Source organism: Dermochelys coriacea, chromosome 2, assembly GCF_009764565.3.
Source record: "Dermochelys coriacea isolate rDerCor1 chromosome 2, rDerCor1.pri.v4, whole genome shotgun sequence".
NCBI lineage: Eukaryota > Metazoa > Chordata > Testudines > Dermochelyidae > Dermochelys > Dermochelys coriacea.
This window is the reverse complement of record NC_050069.1, coordinates 241803699-241822978: the sequence shown is the minus strand read 5'-3', so window position 1 is coordinate 241822978 and position 19280 is coordinate 241803699. Positions and strand designations below refer to the sequence as shown.

Below are 19280 nucleotides of genomic sequence, written 5' to 3'. Positions count from 1 at the left end.
TGCAAGTGCCAAGCAGCATCATGGTTCAACTACGAGTTAAACATTTTAAATTATTCCTGAGCAAATTTGATTTGAATGTGCAATCATTTCCCTTTAAATTTTTGTTATAAATTAATTTTTAAAAGCTATCAGCTTCAAAAATACACAAGTCATTATTAAGTAAAAAAATTATTCCACAAAAACCATAATTCACTCACATTACATTAAGCCATAAGTATAAATAACACGTAAGAAAACAAAATGCTTTTTATGTACAAGGGGCCTACATTACAATTACTGTGGGAACCATACATGTGAATGTCTTGCTTTTGGTGTATTTAAATTCTCAGTATAACATCGCAATAAGTTAGATTTTTTTTGTACTGAATATTAAAGTGTTAGAATTTGCCTTAATTTCAACAACACAGTTACAGCCACTGAGTACCTGACTCAGCTAACAGCTAAAGAGACACAGCATCAAATTTCCCAACCCACTTAATTTGAAAGCCTGCCAAAATAGGTGAAAGACCTTATAAATATGTAAAGCAGGAAGTTCAAATTACACAGTCACAGAAACGTCCAGTGATTGATTCCCTTTTAAAACAATAAAAATCCCTGAAAAATTAGGACATTTGTAAATATTCCTCACCATCCAAAATGCCTAATGGTGTCGTACGGAGTTTAGACTGTGTATTGTACTTTTAGTATTGATTTCATTTTGGATTTCTACCACTTCCTTGAGGCCAAGGGGAGGCACAGTGGGAGGACCCAAAAAACTCAGTGCCACAGCCATTTTGTTTGTGGGCAGCATGGTAAAATTCTGTCAGTCAGTATAAGGAGGGGTTTTTTAAACAGTATTTATAGAAAAACTATTCCTGCCACAATGGATGCATCTGTTGAAATTAATATTATTTTAGTTCTTTTATAAGGTAGGTATTTAGATTTGTAAAAAACTGAGTATTCTCTGGGATGTAAGCCTTCCAATATCAAGGAGTCATGGATTTTGTTTTAGGCATTACTAGCTTTCTTAGATTCTGTAATATTTTAAAACTATAATAATGTGATATATTTATTTTAAAATTGCATGAGATGTCTTAGAAACGTTGATTAATGTGTTTCTTGGTAAAAACTTGCTTAAGGGAAGTAGAAGGAAAAATGGCAAAGCCTCTGACTGAAGAGGACTGAATTATTTCTGTGGGCCTTTTAAAGAGGTTTTTACTGAAATAGCAATGTAGACTCTTGAAAGAACGTCTTGTTTTGCATTGTCACTAAATATCAAGCATAGACTTTGGTGATTTTGTTGGCTGTGTGTTTAAAATTCAAGTGTAAAATGGCACACTGCATTTTTTTTCCAGGCTGCAGAAGGGGGAGAGCGGGGGATAGTGCAGACTGTAGGGACACTGCCCTCCTAACCAATCAGAACAAGCCTGTTTGCCATTACAAAGTTGTTAACCCCAGAGTCTTCTGGCTCTTGCTATTTTTAATCTTTTTTTGGATATTTCTCCGATTTTTCCAAACGCCCACAGAGCCTCAGGAAAACCTCTTAATTCAACCAGCGATCATGGAAGAAAGTACCACTTTCTATTTACATAATATTCTAAAGATGTTTGGATATCGCTTTGCTGCATGGAGATGGCTGTTTGTAGGGGAACAAGTATACAGCCTATATTGTTACAATCATTTTGCAAGGACTATCATCTCTGCCGCTTCTAAAGGTAAGTTAGTAATAAAAAAAATTAAAATATTTATTGCTACATTTTTGCGATTAATAACTACCATAAAGGATTTTCGTTATGTTACCTAACAAAAAATGTATCTTTGTGTTTTTCTTTACCTTTGATCTCGTGCGTATTCCACCCAACGCTATCTAGTTCATTTCGATGATTAAAAAACAGTCAGTTTTGTTTCCGTCTTTAAGGTTTAATATAATTGAAGCACAAACGGCACTTCAATTATTGCGAGGTGTATGAGAACTCAAAATATTTTTAAGACGGACTTGTTTTGTACGGAATGATAAATGTATGCATCGCTATATCTATATCTATCTACACACAATTTATAAATATAATGGATTAGCTAATTTATATAGGGATTTATTAACTTAATATATTTATTGTGGCTGTAGCTAAAATAGTTTATTATGCCGTTTCTGATATCTCTTGATGGATTACTTTGATTCAAACTACAGGGGGAAAAACTGCCCTTGGTGTATGAAGGTGGAGATTGACATAACTTAATATAAACCCTGTTATGTCTGTTTCTAAACAGTGGCCTTTTTATTTGAAAATGAGCTCTCTTACAGCACTCAGCATAAAGCCATATTTATATAAAGGCTCCTATTTAGCCACACTTCAGAGAGATGTCTTGTTTGTCTCCGAAAAGGTGCATTTGGGAGACATTTTGTAATTTTTGGCATTTTTCTAGGCGCATTTTTTTTTCACACGGTGGGAGATCTTTTTTTGTTTTGCATTGATCTGTGTTGGTGGCGCTGTGGTGCTCTTAAACAATGTCTGTCCGTTTCACTAAGAGAAAGGGGGGTGGGAAAGAAGGTGGGGCAAGATTTGATCTATTGTATCTTTTAATTTTCTTTTATCAAAGTAGGAGCAGTTTAATCGGAGGGAATCATTAAACGGTGTTTTTTAAATATTGGGTGAACTTTGGATCGGAACAAACATTTCCTCACAGCCTCTCGCGTTTTTGTGTAACGAGAAAAGGGAGGGTTTTTTTAATCCTGTATCTAGATCAGTTTTCTTTTCTTCAGTAAGATTTTAGCCCCACCCCTAAAATGATCTTGCAGTGGCTTCAAATGAAAATTTTTGAAATCATTTTACATATACATATTTTGGGGAAGGTTTTGGTATAAATTTACAGTGCTAGTAGTCCACTGTCTTTCAGTTGTGAAGTTAAACATTATTTTCATAGTTGATAGTTAAATATTAAGGGCCCTATTCCTCTATGCCTTGCACATTCAAATCTTCTATTGAGGTTTTTGGGAGTTTGATTGTTCATGAGTAAGGGATTGGGCCCTTTGTTTAACGTTCCATATTTTCTATATGGAATGTAAAACCTCCAATAGTTTTCTTCCAAATTCTGAAGCAGATGCATTTAGGGTTTTCTTTGCTTTGTTTAATTTCTATTTTGTAATTAGAGCATGAGTAGACAAAAACATTACATTTAAATTTTTCTTATAATATAGAAAAGACTGCAAATAGCCAAACCTTTATAGGGCACAAAAGATATGCATTGTTATCTGCAAACCTCTATATTGCTTTAGAAGAAAATTAAAAGCTGGGTGGGAAGATACAGTCAAGCCTTAGATATGTACACTTAAAGCAAAATCAAATGTTAAAAACCACTAGTTCATTGTTTGGCTTTGAAATAATCAGAACACAGCCTAGAAAACTCAACAGGTTAAGCAATACATTTAAGTGTGGAGAACAATAAAGATTTTTTTTTTTTTTTTAAAAAGGGGGAGCCATTTGCCTATTTATATGGAGTATTGTTGTGTAATTGACTGTTTATAACTTAATTTATGCACATGCTTTATATATATACAATTTTAAAGAATACATTTTATGCTTGTAATATTTACAAATTATAAAATTGTTGCATCAGAAATACTTTATTGAATATATCTTCTAGAATGGATTCTCTTTGTCCCTCTAAACAGAATTTTACTGGTCCTCTAAACTTTTATCTAAAGGTCTAAATGCATATTTAAAACACATTTACTTACCAAAGGTCTTTTCTGATAATCTGAAGATATTTAGATATTTAATTTGGGGGAAAACTCTGTGATAGAATTTATACATGGACAGTTTAAACAAAGCAATGTATATGAGGGATTGCTTCACCTGACTGGTTGGCTCAGGAAAGTGCAGTCTGAACCTTAGCTCAGTAGGGACATCTGCATCCCAGGAGATAGTGAGCAAGGGTCCAACAGCTTCCCTCCCCTGGAGCTTCTGCCACGAAAAGTCAGCTTTATGCAGCAGTCAAGGCTCCAAAAAAGCCCTAGCCTCCCTAGATACAATACTCTGTTTTTGAGGCTGCACAAATCTGTTCTGGGCCTTCTGAGCTAGTAAAGATTGTTGGTACTTTGCATCATTTAGACCCCATCTGTGGATGGAATTTTTGCTGCCAGAGATCAGCAGAAGCAGATTGATGTATTGTTCTTGCATCAGTGAAAAGTGATTATGAATCATCCTGTAAATCAGGGGTGGCCAACCCAAGTCTGAGAAGGAGCCAGAATTTATCAATGTACATTGCCAAAGAGCCACAGTAATACCTCAGTGTTAGGATATAGATATTCAGGACTGTCTGCAAAGGCCTATACTTTAAGAATTTAGGTGTATTTTTATCACTTAGATAGTTTATAGAGGTATAAAAGAATCAAAATCAGTCTGCCTGTTTATGGGCCTTCTCTTACAGTGACAGTCTGATGCCCTGTGCTTAGGCTAAGGCCTTTGGCTAAGCAGCGGAGGCAGCCATAAGCTGGGAAGCGACCTACCGGTCACCTCCTCACATTCCAAACTAGTCACATTGAAATAAGGTGCTATTGGGCTGTTAGGAATACAATCCTGTCTTGATAATGCCTGTCGCCTCCAGAGAAAGGGAAAAGCCTGGGGCAGTGCTTCTCAAGCTATCTGATGTGGGGGACCAGCAATTTTTTTTCCAATGTGTGCGCAGATCGGCAGCCGATGCTGGTCCGCGGACCACCACTTTTAGTAGCACTGGCCTAGAGGATGTAAAAGGAAGCTTAGTTTGATAAGTGAGTTCTTACCAAACAGAAAACTATCAATAGACACTTATAGATGTAGTTGTGAAATCCTCACTTCTGTATTGTTTTGTCATTATAGTTCCCACTTTGCTATTGTTTATTTGCATGGTCTCTGTCTGTTTCTGTCTGCTCTATATTTAATTTTGCTGGGTGTAAACTAATTAATGTGTGGGATATAATTGGTTAAATAATCATGTTACAATATGTTGGGATTGGTTAGTTAAATTTCAGTAAAATGGTTGGTTAAAGTATAGCTAAGCAGAACTCAAGTTTTACTATATAGTCTGCAGTCAATCAGGAAGTTGGGGGGGGGATGGGAACAGGGAATGGGGTGGGGAAATTGGAATCATGTTTTGCTAAGGGGGGGGAATGGGAATAGGGACACAGGTAAGGCTCTGTGGTGACACAGCTGGGAAGGGGACACTAAGGAAGGAAACTGGAATCATGCTTGCTGGAAGTTCACCCCAATATACATCGAATTGTTTGCATCTTTGGACTTCGGGTATTGTTGCTCTCTGTTCATGCGAGAAGGACCAGGGAAGTAAGTGGGTGAAGGAATAAGACCCTAACAGTCAGCAGTCCCCCAGTAGCTCCCACCACCCACTCCCAGCGCCTCCCACCTACCGGCAGCCCTGCCAATCAGCCCCTCCCCCTCCCCGCACTTCCTGATCAGCTGTTTCATGGTGCACAGGAGGCTCTGGGGAGGAGGGAGGAGGACTGAGGGCACGGCAGGCTCAAGGGAGGGGGTGGGAAGGGGTGGTGTGGGGGCAGGGCCTGTGGCAGAGCCAGGGGTTGAGCAGTGAGTACTCCCCAGCACATTGGAAAGTTGGCGCCTGTAGCTCCAGCCCCTATACAAGGAGCCGCATATTAACTTCTGAAGAGCTGCATGTGGCTCCGTAGCCACAGGTTGGCCACCCCTGCTGTAAATAATACAGATACACCATCATTTTAGTAATATACAATGAACATTTTGAGATGACTCTACAAGTGACTTGTTTGCATCATGTGTAGACTCTGCAGTAGAAATTTACTAAATGTAATTTCATTCAAGAATATTTTTTATAATTGTGCATATAATAAATCACAACCCTTGACAAATAATCAGTAAGTCTGTAGCCAAAAAATTTCTCATACTTGCTGACAATTCTCAAAATACAAAAAGGTTTTGTAAGGGGAGGATATTACCGCCTTCCAGAACCCCTAAATATATAGCCATTTTGAGAAGCAGAACTAATTCAAATAGTGGCAGATTTTAGAGTTAGCACTCTGTTGAGATGAATACAGGCAGTTTATAGCTCTCTTGTTTATAGTTGTTGACAGAGGATGACTGTATACCATCTGGTCACCTTCAGAAAAGTTAGAAACTTAACTTTTTTTAATTTAAATAAAATCTTAAATTACACCAAAATATGGGCAAATTTCATCCTATTTACCACCAGCAACTGCATTTAACAAAAATAAGTCAACAAATCAACTCTCTACTGTATTATCTATATTATACCTTTATGAATTTTCTGAGATGTGGCTTCTGCCCTTGTAGACATTGGCTGTTCCTCCTTTTGTCAGACAGGCAAGGAGTGCTGCTGGAGGATTTTGGCATCTAATCCTCCTCCTCCTCCTGGCTCAAGTTCCCCAGTAGTTTTCTGCCAGGATGACAGCAGAGGTGCTCCAGCTTACCTCAGCCAGGCTATGATTCATCACAGAGCAGAAAAAGCCAGGCAAAAGAAGAAAGTTCTGCCTGCTTCTCCTGCTTCAACATACTGCACCAGTCCATAGTGTGACCATGCCCATGTTGACTTGCTGTAGCCAGCAGTGCGAGTGCTATCAGGTGAGAATTAGATCAATGCACCATTCTTCCCAGCCCAGGAGAACTAATAACTGCCTCAGTGAAGCCAACAAGTGGACAGTGAGGAGGATGAATTCCAAGTAAAGATGCAAGAAAGAGATCTTTGTTTCCTCTTTTGCCCTCTTTCCATTCAATGGGGGCCCAGAGTTTACTTTAATGAGGCCTATCCAGCCTTGTTGCTCCGTCTTCGGGGAATGTCCTTCTTATTCAATACCCATTCCCATAAAACAGCCTAAGTGAGGGCCCTGATCTTCTGAACCTACAGTTCTCTTCAGAGACTTTCTTGAGTTTACATTGGACAAGAATCTCTGAGCTCAGTTTAACAAATTAAATCTGACTGGGATCTCTCCACCATCTCCCAAAATTTGGCCCATAGGAACCTCTCCAGGTGTCTTCTAGTGGCAAACAACATGACCCAAGACTCCATTCAGGTAAGAGCCAACATCCTGACTTCCTCAGTGCTACCTCACCCAGTTTTCTTGGTTCTTCCTTGGAGAGAAGAGAGCTCAGACTCTTGGCTCTTAAGGGTCTATTCCAAGACTCCTTGATTTTATTCTCCACAGTTTTCACAAAAAGAAACCTCTCTCCCTACTCTATCAAGCCACTTGAGCAAGACTCCATTTCCTCTCCTTCCTCATCTTATCCTAACTTTGGGTAAAGGAGGACATAATAGGTCCGAAGTATTTTTCTCTTGCCTCAGAGTTGCAAATCCTAGGAGGAAGGATTTTCTGCATGTCTGCTCCAGCATCAGACTGGATGCATAGATCCTTTGAGTAGTTCAGGAGCGCTACTTAATAGATATCTTCTACTTTCATCAGACTAGATGAGAGCTGAAGTAGCTGAAACTTTATCCCATCTTCTCAAGATTGGGTCCATCACACCTTTCTCCCTAGACCTGATGGGCAAAGTGATCTACTCAAGATATTTTGTAGCCCACAAGAAGTCCAATTATTTGTGGTTATTCTAGATTTGAAATGGTTTAACAAATTCATAACCAATTAATGGTTTAATATAGAATTTGTGATTCATCCTGGCAGTGACCAATAAAGAGAAATTCTTGGCATCCATTGACTTCAAGGGACTGCAACTATGCATCACCATAGCTCCAGATCAACTGAGTTTCTTCAGGTTCTCAGTCAGACAGCCATGCTTCAGTGAATCATACTGTATTACCATTGGGCATGCCTCTGCCTCCTGGACCTTCTTCAGGATGATGGCAGTAATGTCAACTGCATAATCACTTATCTGGGTTACTTGCTCATATGAGTCCAGTTCCTCCAGGAGGCCAGTAAGGTATTAAATAAATCTTTTTGCCCATTTGAAGATCTGGAGCTCATAATGAATCGGAAGAAGAGCTTCTTGATCCTTTCCCAAATGTTCATCCATCTGGAGCAGTGATAACCACAAATAACAGAAAAGCAGTGCCATCTCCAGGAGGGATTAAAAAGCTGAAGATGCAGATCTCTGCCTGTCAGCATATGAGAGAGACACCTATCAGGAGTTACATGTGCCTTTTGGAGACCATGGTATGCTTTCAAGACCTGATGTCCTGGTGTCAGTGGCTCTCAGCTCCTGCAACAGTTCCTTCTCCTGTTGCTTCAAACCACCAGTGAAATCAAACGGAAGGTCCCCATGTTAGTGAAGATATCTCTGACCTGGTGGCTGAACAGTTCTAATTTTCTAAAAGAGTCCCTCCTGCACAATTTTCCTTTTCCCTGCAACTTCCCATCAATTCCAGTGCCAGCCTGAAGAGACGGAGCATCAACTCTCCCATCAGATTATTTCAGGCATGAATAAAGATGGTTTCATATCAATATTTTATAACTCTGGGCAGTCAGGTGTTCTTTGAGGCAATCTACAAGGCAACATGTCCTGATGGGATTGAACAATATGGTTGCAGTAGTCTATTTGAATCACCTATGAGAAAACAAGAACCAGCACCTCCTGAAGTAGACCATCCTACTGTATTACTAGGCAGAGAAAGACTATGGATCTCTGAAGGCACTTTGTATACCTCACTATCCATGCTGACTGGCTCATCTGCACTTAGAACGACCCAGACAAATGGAAGTTCCATACAGAAGTTTTCTAGTGGATAGCAATAGTTATGTTTGTCATGTCTGGATGTATGCATGTCCAGTCTAAATGATCAACCCCTACTGCAGCAGATAGCTCGATTTGGAACTGCTGACTCCAGGATTCCTTTGTGATCAGCTGGTTGATGGCATGAGATTATGCCTTCCCTCTTCTCCTCTCCTCATCATCTGCAAAGTCTTTAAGGGCAAGAGGGAGGAGTTGTCTGGTAATAGTAACCCTGCTTGGGATACTTCCAGAATGGCTTGCAGACTTACTCCACCTGTTCTAAGGAAGAAGACTCATCCTTCTAGACAGAGATGACCTCCTGAACTTGGGTATAGTGGTGCATTCCAATCCCTGAATCTTCAAACTCGGGGCCTGGTTTGTGAAAATGCCCTCTTAAAAAGCCCCTCCTATGTATTATTGGAGCTGATCTGTCTTCTCCATTTGGTGCAGTTCCAGGAGAAAAAAAAGAAAGAAAAGGTTGAGGGGAAATCTACATTTCCTTCAGAGAAGATTTCCCTTCAGTGCCTCAGGGGTTTCTCAAGGTGGTCTCAGACTTACAATCTCAAGTGAAATCCCTAGGTTGACTGTGAAAACCATAGTCTGCTTTTAAAGCCCTCTGTTCCAACCCCTTTTGACCTTGATATCTTTTTTACCTCCTGTTATGTAAAGTGGCCATTGCCTCAGCTCATTGTGCAAAGCACAGTGAATGCCTTGGTAGCTTTGGCTTGTGACCCTCAATACCTCAGGTTCCAAACAGAGAAAATAGCCTTCTGCAATTGTTCCAGCTTTCTCTTCAAGGCAACTTCCTTATTCCATCTCAGCCAAGAAACTGCTGTTCCTAATATTTGTCCAAATTCCAAAAAGGCACTCTGGCATTCTCTGGATGTCTGGAGATCTTTGAAGATTCACTTTCTTCATTCTTTCATAATTCCCCATCCTTATTCATCATATTTTTGTGGGCTCCCCATAAAAGGCGAAGAAATTTTAGATAATTCGTGCCATGCTCAGTTTCTGCATCCAGCTCTATTCCAAAGCCAACTTCTTCTACTAGAAGTACCTTTATACTTATTAAGAATGGTGAGGTTTTCTTGGCCTTAGGCCAAACAAGCCTCTCTTGAGATCCTTCATTAAGCCACAACCTAGCTCTCAAAAAGAAAAGGAGTACTTGTGGCACCTTAGAGACTAACAAATTTATTAGAGCATAAGCTTTCGTGAGCTACAGCTCACTTCATCGGATGCATCCGATGAAGTGAGCTGTAGCTCACGAAAGCTTATGCTCTAATAAATTTGTTAGTCTCTAAGGTGCCACAAGTACTCCTTTTCTTTTTGCGAATACAGACTAACACGGCTGCTACTCTGGAACCTAGCTCTCAGTTAATATAGTTTCAAGGCACTACCATCTGGAATTTACTGCCTCCACTGATGTGCCATTTTTGATGGGAAATGCTTATGGGGGTCTTTCAGAATATCCATAAGCCCCACTCATTCCCCTTGTTGAGGGTACCACACATCGGTATCTAATCAGTGTCTTCATCCTCTTGGCACCGCATCACTACAGCCAGATCCTATAGATTCCAGAACTCTCCCACCCTAAATTAGAGCACTGCTAAACAAATCTTGTGTCTGAACAGGCAGAAGCCACATCCCAGAAAAACATATTTTATCTTACTGTTTGTTGTCTGGGATACGTCAGTATAGACACTCCCCCACCCCCAACTTGTCTCATTGGGTGTGGCAACTCCTATAAATAGGGAATTAAAATTAGGATAAAATTGTCATAGCTTGAGAAGTTCTCAGCTAGGGAGCAGAGCCAGAGGATGACAAGTAAGCCCCAACATCGTCTCTGTCCAAATTGGTTTCCTGACTGACAAGAGGGACACGTAGTCTCTGCACTGGATTCACTACATCCATTCACTACATCATCAGAGGATATTCATACCTTCTTGTCAACTGTTAGAAATGGGCTACATCCACGTTAATTGCATTGGCCTCATTAGCATTACAAAAGTAATTTTCCACCTTTGATAGTCACCCTTCTTGTTAATTGTTGAGAATAGGCCATTTCCACCTTAATTGAATTGGTCTAGTTAGCACTGACCCCCCACTTGGTAAGACAACTCCCATCTTTCATGTGCTATAATATTTATACTGCTTACTGTATTTTTCACTTCATGCATCTGATGTAGTGGGTCTTAGCCCACGAAAACTTATGCCCAAATAAATCTGTTAGTCTCTAAGGTGCCACAAGGACTCCTCATTGCTTTTGCTGATAGTGAATAGTAATACAATATAATAGATGAAATACTGAAGTAAATTAGGGAATTAGTTTGTACTAAAATTAAGGTAGAGGCACACGATCAGTAAGATGCTAGCATGTATAAACAGGGCCCTGTCCCTGTATATTCCATGATTCCACTGCCACAAATTCATCTTTGTCACATAACTCATCTCCAGAACCAAGCTTTTATTATTAAAAAAATTGTTTTAGCATTTATGGTTATGAAAATAAGCTTCAAAATAGGAATTGAGCATAAACAAATTCAGTAGTATCTTTGAGTCTGCAGACAACCTGAAACAATAATTTTGAGAGATATAGGTTGCCTCATTCTTCTGTGAGATATGAACCCTGAAGCCTACTGGTATTAAATAAAATGTAAGTACTTAATCTATTTCACTGCTGATCTTTTTAGTAGAAACATCCTGCTAAGGATTATTCCAGAAAAGCAAACTATCTCCCATGTTTTCTTGGGTCCTCAAAATCCTAACAGTCTCCATCCCAGCTATCAAAAAAATCCAGCTTCTGCACCATCACCAATTTCTACAATATAGTTCCAGATTGTCAGTACAAAAAAACCAAACATTTGCATATAGGAACAGAATACATGAAAACAAAGTAATATAAACTGAATATAAGAGGCTACTGTACTGACTGTATTATTCATTTTCATATTTAATTAAAAAGCTCTTCTTTTCACTTAAGCAAAGCTTTCTTTCCTTGCCATAGTACAAGACCATGCCTACACTACCACTTATGTCAGCAAAACTTATGTTGCTCAAGTGTGTGGGGAAAAAACACACATCCCTGTGCGACATAAGTTTCACCAGCATAAGCACTCATGTGCACAACACTATGTTAGTGGAAGAGCTTCTCCCGCCAACATAGCTACTGCAACTTGTTGAGGTAGTTTTATTGTGTTGACGGGAGAGCTCTCTCCTGTCAGCATAGAGTGGTTACATGAGCAATCTTACAGCGATGCAGCTGCATCAATACAGCTGTGCTGCTGTAAGTTCGCTAATGTGCCTTAGGTCTGACTTGCTACAGAGTACACAGGGTTTTGTGTACACACTAGACCATACTTACTGTATATCCATGCAGATAATGGCATCCTTTAGAATTCATTTGGAGTACAGCATGCAGTTCTGCTTTCCTAGTTTGAAAATTGGTATGGAGGTGCTAAAAAAGGTGCTGGGGAGGGCTGCAATGGAGATTTGGAGACTGCACAGTCTCTTCCACAAGGACAGATTTCAGGAGTTCTATAAAGATGTTCAGCCTTGAGAGAAGGAGATAGATGTGGCTCAGTCATGGCCTTGAAACTGTTTAAAGGGGGGTCCTCTTTGGAAAGTGACTAAATATGGCATTGTGGGGTTCCATGTTTATATATCAAATATGCTCAATTTACAAGTAAAACAATATTTTATCTGTCAGCCCTGCAAACACAGCCGACGATCTGAGAATCCCACAAGTTGTCATTTATCTTTTTGTGTATTGCCAGAATTAAAGATTCAGCAGGCCAAATTAGATCTTCAATTACACCTCAGTTACTCCCCACTTGAGATTTCATTTGATGTCATGAATCTTCAATCTGGAATAATACAAGTGAGCACATAACCTGAAACGGGGAAAAAATACAGAATCCAAGAGCATTATGGGTAAAAAATAATTGTAAAGATGAGTTAAGTACATACTTTAGGGCAGGGGCCGGCAAACTTTTTGGCCTGAGGGCCGCATCGGGTTTCTGAAATTGTATGGAGGGCCAGTTAGGGGAGGCTGTGGTATCCGACCCCTCCCCTGCTTCTTGGCCCCTGATGGCCCCCCCTGGGACTCCTGCCCCATCCAACCCCCCTGTCTCCTGACTGCCCGCACGCCCCCCCCCCGACTACCCCCTCGGGACCCCTGCCCCATCCAACCACACCTTCTCCTTGACCGCTGCCGGACCCCCTGCCCCTGACTGCCCCCTGCAACCCCATCCAACCCCCCCTCCTTCTTTACTGCCCCCCCCGGGTCCCCTGCCTCCATTCAACCACCCTGTTCCTGGCCCTCTGACTGCTCCGCCCCCTATCCACACTCCCGTCCCCCGACCACCACCCTGAACTCTCTTGCTCCTCTATCCAACCCCCTCGCTCCCTGCCTCCTTACTGCGCTGCCTGGAGCGCCTGTGGATGGCGGCACAGCTGCACCAGGACAGGCAGCCGCACAGCACAGAGCACTGGGTCAGGCCAGGCTCTGCAGCTGCGCTGCCCCAGGAGCTCACTGCTCCATCGCCCAGAGCATTGCGCCGGCAGAGCAGTGAGCTGAGGCTGCAGGGGAGGTGGGGACAGCGGGCAAGGAGCTCAGGGACTGGGCAGGATGGTCCCGTGGGCTGTAGTTTGCCCACCGCTGCTTTAGGGCTACAGCGTACTCTGTGTGGTGTTCTTGTGAAATTCTACTTGGAGCCATAGTAGCACTTAATCAAATATCCACTCAGCTGCAGAGAAGTTGCTCCCTCCTGTAGACTTGTATAGATCTAACCCAGGAGAGCCCAGACACATTTCTGGAATATCCAAGGGAGGGAGGGAGCAAGCAAGCATGCTGCAGAACATGCACTCTTGCCTTCTGCACACATGGGCTGTGATCCAGTGGTTTTGGCTCTCCTAGGAGTAATCCTTGATGGAGATGTGTATCTATTATATACCATTCAAATATACACTAGGATCTCATTGCTGAATTATTGTGCTGGTCATATAAATTTTTTGGGAAAAGTGCAGCCTGAAATAAGTTGTAAAAGTCCAAGTGTAAAAATAGATTAGATTATTGTGGTTGTCATTGAAGCAGTTCCTTCATGCAAGAAGCATACACATTTGATACACTTGTTAACTGGAACTTTGTTACATTTAAATCTGCTTATTTTTGTATTCATTTTTTAGATGGACATGGGGGGGAGAGCAGGAATCAAATGAACTTAATGCAGACAGCACCAGATCCTAATAACATGCATCATCTAGGAAGCAACAAAAACCTTAGATGTTATTTAATTCACTGGATTTGGATAAGATTTCTAAGGATTATAAAGAAGCAAACATATCAGAGACAGTGATATGGGGTTCTCAAACTTTTGTACTGGTGACCCCTTTCACACAGCAAGCCTCTGAGTGCGACCCTCCCTGTTTATAAATTAAAAATACTTTTTAATATATTTAACACTATTTCAATGCTGGAGGCAAAGTGGGGCTTGGGATGGAGGCTGACCGCTCGTGACCCCCCACGGAATAACCTCGTGACTCCCTGAGGAGTCAGAACCCTCAGTTTTGAGAACCCCTGGACTAATGGCTAAGGTAGAGAGTTATGAAATGAGGTAATAAAGTGGGGCGTTAAACAGAAAACAGGCTTAGGAGAAAGACACAATAGACAGACAACTCAGGGTAGAAAGGGGTTAAAAGTGGAAAATACCAAGGGCATGCTTTAATATCTCTGTTCATAATATAAAATTACTATGAATTATCGAATTGAAACTAAGAACTCATGCTGAAGGCTAAGCAAATATGGGGACTGGGGGAAAACAGATTCAAAATCTGATCTTTTGGTGACTGGATCAGCAGATATATTCAGGTCAGAATTAAAATATATAAAATTTGGTCAAGGAGCGAGAAACCAGTCATCCAGCATACTGATCAGAAAAGGGATTGGGAGTTATTGTGGAAGATCTTATTAAAATCTTCAGCCAAGTACAGAGCAACAGTAAAAGGCAAAATTGGTGGGTTGTATTTTTTTTAATTATGTGTAGTGGGAGAAACAGTATGCAAAACAAATGATACTGTATTGAGCACTTGTTAGATCCCATCATTATTGCTGTGTTTATGGTATTATGAACAAACTTCAGAAAGTGTATCACGCCTTGGAGAGAGAGAGTAGCAAAGATGATAACAGGTCTGAATAACTTAAGTTTTGATGGAAGACTGAGCAAGTTGGGTTATTAAAGGAGATGATGGACTAAAGCATAGAGCCGAGTGTGAGCAGATCTAAGTTCCAGTCTTGACTCTGCCAAGCACTTCTGTGCGACTCTGGACAAGTCTCTTACACACCTGTATCTCAGCTTTCTCATCTGTAAAAACTGCAGATAATGCTTCACTACCTCACAGGGAAGTTGTGAAGATGAGCTCAATGTTTGTAAAGCACATAGAGATCCTCCAATGGAAGGAAGAATACAAATGCAAAGTTGCTTATAGTCATCGGAAAAGAAAATAATAAAGTTATTAAATAGAAGTTTTCTAAATTACAAAAGAGATCATAAAAGTCAAAATAAAGAGAAGGCTTTTTTAACCCCATGAAAAGGCTAAATAGAATTAACAGAACCCAACCCATCTAAAATTAAGAAAGTGCAAGTAAATAGAGAATTGCTTAATCCAAAGGATAAATTTATGGAATAAGTTACTAGGGAAGATGTCTAAAGCTATGAGTTCAAGAAATATCTAAAATTGGTATCTGGGAGGGGATTGAGGAGTATGGCAATAAAGCAGAAAGTCCATTAATCATGGTTTACCACTTTCCAATTCTTGGAAATCTTTCCTGAATCTAGTGATTTTTTTTTTTTTTTGGTCTCAAAAATCTGGTGACGATACGGTAATGTTGAGGCCTTTGCCTACATTCTCAGTTGTTCTTATAATCTCTGCATCAGCCATTCTTAACATTAGGACTGCTTCCACAGTTACTATTCTTCCATACTCACTTTTTAATTCAAAAACTTGTTAATTCAAATACTAAATAAACGATAAGTATGAAGTTTATGCATCACAGAATGTTCAAAACAAGTCTTCATACATCAAATACATGTTTGGGTGAACTGAAAGTGGTAAAAAAAAGTCCAACTCTAATTGCAAGGGGGGAAAAGGAATCAGACGTTGTGCATAAGATCATTATTCTTTTATTAAAAGGGGACTGAACCAGCCGTGCCTCCTGTATGATTCCTTCTGCTGTGGGGACAAATAGACCACCAGCATCTCCCCTGAGATCCTAGCCATTGCTGGCAGGGGAGAATGCTGCCAGTGGCCTTGCCTACTCCTCAAGATGCTTTCAATTACTTATGGATTAAGAAATAGGTCAACAGTGGCTCTACCCCACTCTCTCCTGGAATAGAGCCCAATGGCATGAACTGTCAGGTATAGCTCATGTTCTTAACATCCTACTTTGCAATAAACTGATTATTCTGAGCTTATTTTAAGACAATTTGCCTCAGGATGCTGGGTTTTATTGCTGGGTATGTATGATTATGACTCAATCAATTTACCAAAGTAGGATTACTTTACTAAAACAAACACACATACTTGTTTGGAAAAATATGTTGCCTGTGACCTTTCACATAATATTACCTATGGGGAAAAATGTTGCCTATGACCCCTTTCAGCCTTGGTGCTGAAACTAAAGAAAATATTGTATATTTTTAGAATGTTCTTTAAAGATATGTAATCAACACAAAATTAAATAATAAATCAATTTATACAGTATATTTCAGAAGTGTAATTTTTTGGTTAAAGGATATAAACATTTAACTTACACGTATGATAAAAAGAAATTTGCCTTAAGTCTGAAGCATATATAGCTTCCATTTTCTTCTTTTCAATGTTTTTGTGCAATAGTATTAATATATTGTTCACCTCAACTATTTAATTTCTGCCTATCTTTTGTTAGAATTATCTAATGTGCAGTACAATAGTTTAGCTGTATTGTGATACGCTGTAAAATGTAGCTTTAAATGGGAAAATCATGAATTGTAATTGGACAATAATTACTTAGAAATGGCCACTGGTGGCTAGTTTTTAAAGCTTTGGGTTTTATTTGGAGAAATTAATATTTTATGTCTCTCCTCTACAGTCCTGTGAGACAATCCATTTCAACAACACTGCTGATTTCACAGGCACATCTAGTAAACTATTGCTTATTAGAATAGCAGCCAACTTAATTTCTTACTTTGTTGGAAAGATTCTATTGGGATTTTAATATTTAACACTCCTGAGCCTCTCATTATTTTGTAAGGCTGTTATACCTCCTCTGCATTTCTGAAAAGCGTCAAGCGGTTTTAGCATCAAAATGATTATATCTTTACCTATTAAATGTTAAGTAATGATAATGAGATGTAGAGAGATTTATAATCTAAGATTTTCTATGGAAAAAATGCCTTCAGAAAAACCTTTTTTCTTCCTTTACATTCTCTCTCTCTTTTAAAATCAATTTCCAGACGCATAGCCAGTTTACTCTCCAATATGCTAGGAAGTTTTAAGACACACTAATACATATGTGTTCACTACACTGACAAACACTAATTTCAGTTGTAAAGGACAAACAATTTTTCTTGTCATTTTCTGAGACAAAAGTTGAAGACAGAAATATGTCAGACTAACTTCTATGACTGTATGGAAGATTCTATCCCTATTTAAGGGATAGGTTCTCATAGCAGCCCAAGACACGATTATATTCATTTCATTTGCACTAAAGCAAAATAAATAAATAGTGCATAAGAGTACTAAATCTCTCTATGATGGAAATTCTCCTTTTGCCCCTCCACCCCCACGAACATGATACAGTTCTGTGGTGACCTAGAATCCTATTTTCGACGTCTCAGACTCAAGGAATATTTCCAACACACCTCTGACCAACATATTAACCCACAGAGACCTTCCTTTCAACACTACAAAAAGAAGGATTCTGGGTGGACTCCTCCTGAAGGTCGAAACAGCAGCCTGGATTTCTACATAGACTGCTTCCGCCGACGTGCACGAGCTGAAATTGTGGAAAAGCAGCATCGCTTACCCCATAACCTCAGCCATGCAGAACACAGTGCCATCCACAGCCTCAGAAACAACTCTGACATCATAATCAAAAAGGCTGACAAAGGAGGTGCTGTCGTCATCATGAATAGGTCGGAGTATGAACAAGAGGCTACTAGGCAGCTCTCCAACACCACTTTCTACAAGCCATTACCCTCTGATCCCACTGAGAGTTACCAAAAGAAACTACAGCATTTGCTCAAGAAACTCCCTGAAAAAGCACAAGAACAAATCCGCACAGACACACCCCTGGAGCCCCGACCTGGGGTATTCTATCTGCTACCCAAGATCCATAAACCTGGAAATCCTGGACGCCCCATCATCTCAGGCATTGGCACCCTGACAGCAGGATTGTCTGGCTATGTAGACTCCCTCCTCAGGCCCTTCGTTACCAGCACTCCCAGCTATCTTCGAGACACCACCGATTTCCTGAGGAAACTACTGTCCATTGGTGATCTTCCTAAAAACACCATCCTAGCCACTATGGATGTAGAAGCCCTCTACACCAACATTCCACACAAAGATGGACTACGAGCCGTCAGGAACAGTATCCCCGATACTGTCACGGCTAACCTGGTGGCTGAACTTTGTGACTTTGTCCTGACCCATAACTATTTCACATTTGGTGACAATGTATACCTTCAAATCAGCGGCACTGCGATGGGTACCCGCATGGCCCCACAGTATGCCAACATTTTTATGGCTGACTTAGAACAACGCTTCCTCAGCTCTCGTCCCCTAATGCCCCTACTCTACTTGCGCTACATTGATGACATCTTCATCATCTGGACCCATGGAAAAGAAGCTCTTGAGGAATTCCACCATGATTTCAACAATTTCCATCCCACCATCAACCTCAGCCTGGACCAGTCCACACAAGAGATCCACTTCCTGGACACTACGGTGCTAATAAGCGATGGTCACATAACCACCACCCTATATCGGAAACCTACTGACCGCTATTCCTACCTACATGCCTCTAGCTTTCATCCAGATCATACCACTCGATCCATTGTCTACAGCCAAGCGCTATGATATAACCGCATTTGCTCCAACCCCTCAGACAGAGACGAACGCCTACAAGATCTCTATCATGCATTCCTACAACTACAATACCCACCTGCTGAAGTGAAGAAACAGATTGACAGAGCCAGAAGAGTACCCAGAAGTCACCTACTACAGGACAGGCCCAACAAAGAAAACAACAGAACGCCACTAGCCATCACCTTCAGCCCCCAACTAAAACCTCTCCAACGCATCATCAAGGATCTACAACCTATCCTGAAGGACGACCCATCGCTCTCTCAGATCTTGGGAGACAGACCAGTCCTTGCTTACAGACAGCCCCCCAATCTGAAGCAAATACTCACCAGCAACCACACACCACACAACAGAACCACTAACCCAGGAACCTATCCTTGCAACAAAGCCCGTTGCCAACTCTGTCCACATATCTATTCAGGGGATACCATCATAGGGCCTAATCACATCAGCCACACTATCAGAGGCTCGTTCACC

At 40.6% G+C, this 19280-nt stretch overlaps 1 protein-coding gene across 2 annotated transcripts in view; it reads left to right on the top strand.

Moving 5' to 3' along the window:
* Positions 1-769: 769 nt before the first annotated feature.
* EPC1 (enhancer of polycomb homolog 1) overlaps positions 770-19280 on the top strand; it is a 114040-nt gene continuing 95529 nt past the window's right edge. The window contains exons 1-2 of one of the 2 annotated variants that reach the window (XM_043509544.1): positions 770-908; positions 1506-1694. The gene's annotated coding sequence lies outside the window, so the exon portion shown is untranslated. Of the gene's footprint in view, positions 909-1400; positions 1695-19280 lie in introns of those variants that run through there. The other variant, XM_043509545.1, reaches the window with a different exon arrangement.